Raw genomic sequence first — 6,206 nt, forward strand, 5'->3', positions numbered from 1 at the left:
GGGGTCTAACAGACACAGGCTGAGGGAATGGGAGGGTGTCTCCACATCCACCCCAAGGAGTGTTGGGGTGTGAATTACAGGCAGAAAGAGCAAAGGAAATGTCTGTACACTCTGTCCACGCAGATAGGAAGTCCCAGGGCCTGTGACACCACAATCCTCCTTGAAGGGCTTTTGCCAAGAGAGGGGCTGGGCCCACGTGTCAGCCCAAGCTGGTCTGTCTGCCCTAGGCCCTTTGCACACACGCCTGGATATAATGTGATCTATCATTATCTGCTGGGGGAAACTGATGGCCTGGCCACTCTTCCAGCCATTAGTCAAGAACTCTATTGTTCTTAAAAGCTGGCTAGAGGCAGGTCCCACCTGCTTTGCAGAATGGGAAACTGAGGCTCAGGAGCTATCCGAGCTCTCTAAGACCGTCTCGGGTGGGATATGAGCATGGGAGGAAGCTGGGCTGCGCTTTGCAGACCAGCTGCCTCTGAGGGCTCCCACACTGCACTCATGAGGAGCAGTCAAGTGGCTGCCACACGGCAGGTCACGGGGGCCTGGAACAGGCTTTGGATGCCCCCTTGGCCCAGAAGCATAAAAGGGTGATTATAACCAGGCTGGTGATGCACAGGCTCTGGGTCACCAGTACAAGGGACATCTCCTGAAGCCCAAGCATTGCCTCCCTGCCCTGGGAGATGCAGGAAGCTGAAACTCCCAGACAGTCCCATGACTCTCATGCCCCATCTCTGATCCATAGATGATGCTAGAAGGGGGCTCAGAGACTCTAAGGGCAAGTAAGTGTCCCCAGGATGTTAGCCAGGAGGGACACAGTGGAATCCCCCACAGGGCACACTTCTACAGCCAACTAGGTTCTCAGGCCTGTGTGCCCTCCGTGAGAAAATGCTCTCAAGCCTGCACACCTCTTTACCACCCAGAACTGGCTTTAATTATTATGGCTCTTTTGAGGAGTTGACAAGAGGGCCAGGAGTGGGTGGGTGTGGCCTAAGTTCTGTCAAGCCTGGCCACACAAAGAAGCCAATCACACCTACTGGTCAAGAAAGAAAACTGAGATGGGGTCGTTGTCCCCAAGGCCTGGGCTGAAATAGCAGACCTTCCCTGGAAGTCTCTCTCTACCACCCTGATTCAGTGCTCTGGGCCCCAACAACACATCCTTCAAGACCTAAACCGCCCCCCAATCCCCGCAAGATCTCAACTCCTCTCTAGAGTTCTCTGCGACCCCCATCGACATCCACCATAACCCAGTCTCCCATTGCTGCATGCAGTTCCTTGCAAGCTGCATGCCCTTCCCTGTTCTCCATGAAACCTCAGCCCCACAGTTTTCAAAATCCCCAACCTGGACATACTGGGTGTATTCCCAAAGCCACTGGCGGGACACTGTCCCAAATACACATCTCCAGCCCTACCCCTCACTCCCCTCTGCAAAACTAGAATGAAACTCAAGTCTCAGGGCCTGAAGACGCTTACTGCATACCTGGACCTCACTGGATTCTTTATCCAAGACACTCTAGAAGAGAAAACTGAGTCTGCAGAGCCAAGCTCTGGAGACGGGAGGAGCCAGCGTGGACTGCACATTTGCAGGGGGCCTGGGGCAAGAGGAGCCCAGGCAGGGGACCACGTGAAGCCGTGGGGTGCACAAAGGCGGGGCCAGGACCCCCTTGGGTCCCAGGACCCTCGGGGTGTGCAAGCGGCCCCCGGGCGCGGCGAGCGGGAAAGTTTCTGTGCTCCCGGCGACTCTCCCCTGCCTGATTCCTCTGTGGTCCATGGACTCCGCCCCCGGGTGGGGGAGGGGACCAAGGAGCATAACGGTCCCGAGCTCAGCCAAGCGCCGGGGGACCGAGTGCTCGCGACGCCGAGGTAGATCCGAGAGGCTCCGGTTGCACCCGAGCGTCCCCGATCGCGCCCGAGTATCTCCGAGGCTCTGCAGGGGACACCAGTATGGTGACAAAGGCCAGGCGAGAACGCACCCAGCCCGATCGACTCACCACGGCTGCGAGGTCCAGGCTGCGCAGCTCGCTGCGCGGTTCGTTTGTCCGTGGGTCCGTCTATGCCCGCCCAGCACAGTGTAGACTTTGGCGCAGGCAATGGAGAGGCGGTCGAGGCAGGGGCGGAGCCTGGCCTGTGGGGGCGGGCCCAGAGATTCCGAAGGGAGGGGGCAAGAGGCGGGGTTTCCCAGTCCGCCTGTCTAAAAGCATAGCTTCTAAGGAAACCTCCTAGGGGGTTGGGCCTCGTAGAGGCCGGCAAAGGCAGATTCGGGAGGAATGGGGAGCGGGAGAGAGGCTTCTAAGGGAGACTGGCTGAGGGACAGGGCTTCTTAGCCGTAGGCCGAGCCTCCACGGTAAGCGGGCTGAGGGCGGTGCTTATATGGAAGACCAGCCGGGGGGCGGAACCTCGCGGTGGCAGGCTGAGGGCAGATGCAAAAGGGAGGGAGCTGGGGGGCGGGGCTGAGGCTCCAAGACCTGAGAGGGGCGGAGATTCCGATGGAGTTGGGAGAGAATTGGCTGGCTGGGGGCGTGGCCTTTCGGAGAGCATGTTTGGGGCTGGGCGACTCCAGGATTGGGCGAATGGATTGTAGGGCTTTGTGGGGCGGAGCTTGTGGGTTGGGCGTGGCTTTCTGGCTCGAAGCCCCGTAAGAGGTGTGGCTCCCAGAGGCCTGGCTCCGGCTTCTGAGGGTCTGGAAGGGGTTAGAGGGAGGAGGGTCGCCGGCCGGAAGTGAGACGAAGTAATCCCCAGAGCAGGGTTGGGGGGATGGCACCTCCGACTGGGTTCTCAGCGGTGCTGTCATCGTAGCGACAGATGCGGGCAGGGCCGGGATGGTCCAGGAGCCCCAAGCCTGCCTAGACCTCTATTTCCCGCATCCTGGGAACCTGGTGCCCAAATGCTCCCGCCCAGCCGTGGGTCAGATTGGAAACAGATGTTGCCTCCGACTCCCTCTGCGCGCCGCCTAGCCCGCTTCAAACCTGGTGGATGATAGAGGAATCCCTCCCCTATGCTCCAAAAAGCAGGACGGCTCATCACAAACTTAAAGACCCTATGGCATACCTGGGACTCCAGCCTTTCTAGGCTGGAGTTCCCTCCTATCCAGTTGGCACAAGACACAGTGACCTATAGACGACAACCCTGGGGCGGGTGCCTGCTCTGACAGCCATGTAGCAAGTGAGAGGCTGGCCAATCCCCAACAAAATGCTGTCTGAGTGGGCCCAGGAATGCAAAGGCTCAGGCAACCCACAGGACTCGATAGGATATCTACCTGCCCAAGTTCCGGAACACTCTGGACTGCCCAGCCCACAGCAGGCAGTAGCCAAGGGCTAGCAAGCCCAGGCCTTCTCTTCCATCAAGGATATGGAATTGACATTCTGCCCCCTTTTCACCATGGTAACCACACTGGGCAGGGACACAGCCACACCATAGAAGTCAGGGAAATCTGGGCCAGGTGTCCTTCTCCACAGGTCAACCTAACCTAAGGAAACCCAACCACCCTGTCACAGCACTGGTGACCCTACATGTTAACTGCTGATCACAGCACTGCCTCCACACCAGGCATCCTCTGATGGAGAAGCTGAGATCTGTCACTATCACCCCTCCAGCCCCACCTCTAACATCAGCACAGGGTCAGGATGAGAGCCACACCACTCCTGCCCTTGTCACAACAGTGGCATGTCAACATTTGTAAAACAAAGTTTTCAAGAGTCTTCTGTGAGTACCAGAGATCAAGGGGTGGGCAGGAGGGGAGGGGAGCATTGTGGATAAATGAGAGGCTGTGTAGGAACGAGATCCATGTGGAAAGGAGGGCTAGGTGTGCTGGAAAAATTACATTTCAAGTAAAAGCACAGCTAGCTACCCTGGGGTAGCAGAGCCTGTCATTTTGAAAGAGCAACCAGGAGGCCTGTGTGGCTGGAGCAAGGAGCTGAAGTAGGAGAGTGTACTGCAGAGCTCTGTGAGCTTTAACCCCAAGGGATGCAGGAGCCACAGAGGTGTGGGCAGGAGGGATAAGACTACATCCTGGGATGAAGGCACAAGGCTGGTCCAGGCAGAGGCAGAGCAGGTGGATTCTGGGTAGAATTCTAAAGCCCCAGTGAGTCTTCCCAGGGACTGGCTATTATGGGATATGAGCACTGACCCAAGGGGCTCAAGAACCTGCTGTCACTATGTCCTCCATCTCCACCAGGATGCCACCACCCTTGGAGGTGGGAACGGGGACAGATCACATCAGCAGCTCCTGCAGCTGGGATGTTGGGGTATAATTTTTGTTTTTTCAAAATAACTTTTCTTCTAATTATGAAACAGTCCCATGCAGGAGAAAACTTGCCAACATCAGCAGAAAGGGGGAAATAACAGTTACCCAGAATTCACAAGGCCAGGGCAGAAACAGCATGCCTGGCCATGATCATAAAATCTTTCCCCAGAACACGTACTAAGCACCTACTATGTGTAGAGCTGTTAGAGACAGGGTGGAGGTTACCACCACACCTAGTAACACCTTACTTTAGACATTGGGGTTTACCCTTCCGAGACCACATGCCGCAGTGTGTCCCTGAGAATAATCATTGCTACTTATGCTTCATGATAAACATGGCCAGGGTCACTACAGAGTTCCCATGCCCCATGGCTTGGGCTGGAGACCTCTGAGGATGGGTGACCTCACTCACAATGGTGTGGGGATGAGAGGGTTCTCCCACTTCTGGAACTGCTTGAGTGGGGTCTGCAGGTCATGCAGACCATGAGGCTGGGAAGGACTCCGATCCCATCAGTACCCAACACCACCACACCTGGGGCACCTGCCCCTCCACCTTCCCAGGAACCGGTCTGTTGAGTGGCATCCTCACAACTGCCAGGCCCAGCACAGAAGGTGTGGCCGGGGGCAGCAGCTTGTGCAGACTGGCAGAAGCATGACCCCACCCACTCGGCCCACGGCGGGCACACCCTGAAGCTTGCCAACAATTGTTACCAGCCAGGTCTGCCCCACCTGCGGGCACCACAATCTTGCTTTCCTTTGGGACAAATCCAAGACTTTGAGGCGAGGTTATATCCAGTGCTGCTGCTTCTCCCTGCCTCCTTCCCCCCTCTTCTCTGCCTCCCTCCTTCCTCCCTGCTTCTCCACCATACTGGGGTCTTTCCTACCACAGGGCCTTGGCGAGGTTGCGTCCTCTGCCTGAGCATCCTCATCTCCTCACCCTTCATCTCACATCACTGGATTTCATTTCATTTGTGCCTTTCCAGGATTCTCAACCTCCTAACCTAGCTGTGCAGTCTGGGTAAACTGAGGCAGGAACAACTAGAATTCACCTGGGTGGCTGCAGCTCTCCACCCTCACTCTCCCCACATGTGATCACAAAACTCCCCAACAACAACACACCCCATCATAGTCCTCTTTCACCCCATCATGATCATTTATAGAGGGCCTGATATATAGCAGGCTCTGAGTGCTAAGAGCACAGAGCAATGCTACCTCAGGCCTATGACAGACCATAAAGCAGTCTCTTGACACAGAGCAGCCATGATGCACCCCCATGCCCCCAAGAAGAGGAGGGCAATGCCCCCACATCCCGGTGAGACAGGGTTAGTGGGGAACTAGCCTGGGCAAGAGGGTGAGGTCGGAGGGGTACAGCCCCAAGCTGGCCTCCACCTCACTATGTAGAGATCCTCCTACCTGTCTCCTGAGAGTGGGGATTAAAGGCTATTTTCCGAGGGCAGTCATGATAGATCCCTTTTTGTGAGTGCTCCATAGACTCAGTAATAATGTCAGGCCTTGGGGCCTCCCTTTAAGCTGGATCCCACTTTGGGCCTGTCGCTGGACCTTCTTTTCCTCAGGCTTCTCTCCATTTCCATCCCTGCAGTACTTTCAGACAGGAACAATTATGGGTCAGAGTTTTGACTGCAGATGGCAACCCCATCCCTCACTTGATGCCCCGACTTTCTGCTGAAGGTCAAACACGGGACCCCAACAAGGATTCATGCACCAGCTGATATGAGGCTCCCAACACACATACAGCCAAGGACTTCCAGGTCTGGGTTCAGTCACTGATGATGCATCAAACCCTCAAGAGACTGGAGGCCCCAGGGAGTTTAGAGGTCTGTTGGGGTGGGAGGTGGGGGATGGGGACACCCTCATGGAGACAGGGGGCGGGAGGAGGTATGGGGTGTGGAACAGTCTGAGGGTGGACCAGGAGGGGAATAAAATCTGGAGTTTAAAATAAATAAAT

At 56.3% G+C, this 6,206-nt stretch overlaps 1 protein-coding gene across 12 annotated transcripts in view; it reads right to left on the reverse strand.

Annotated features, from left to right (window-relative positions):
- Ptprs (protein tyrosine phosphatase receptor type S) overlaps positions 1 to 6,206 on the reverse strand; it is a 64,684-nt gene that overhangs the window by 47,876 nt on the left and 10,602 nt on the right. Inside the window, exon 1 of one of the 12 annotated variants that reach the window (XM_029471143.1) lies at positions 1,989 to 2,103. The exons of 10 other annotated variants lie outside the window; for them this stretch is intronic. The gene's annotated coding sequence lies outside the window, so the exon portion shown is untranslated. Of the gene's footprint in view, positions 1 to 1,988; positions 2,108 to 6,206 lie in introns of those variants that run through there. One more of the 12 variants, XM_021149930.1, reaches the window with a different exon arrangement.

Source organism: Mus caroli, chromosome 17 (assembly GCF_900094665.2).
Source record: "Mus caroli chromosome 17, CAROLI_EIJ_v1.1, whole genome shotgun sequence".
NCBI lineage: Eukaryota > Metazoa > Chordata > Mammalia > Rodentia > Muridae > Mus > Mus caroli.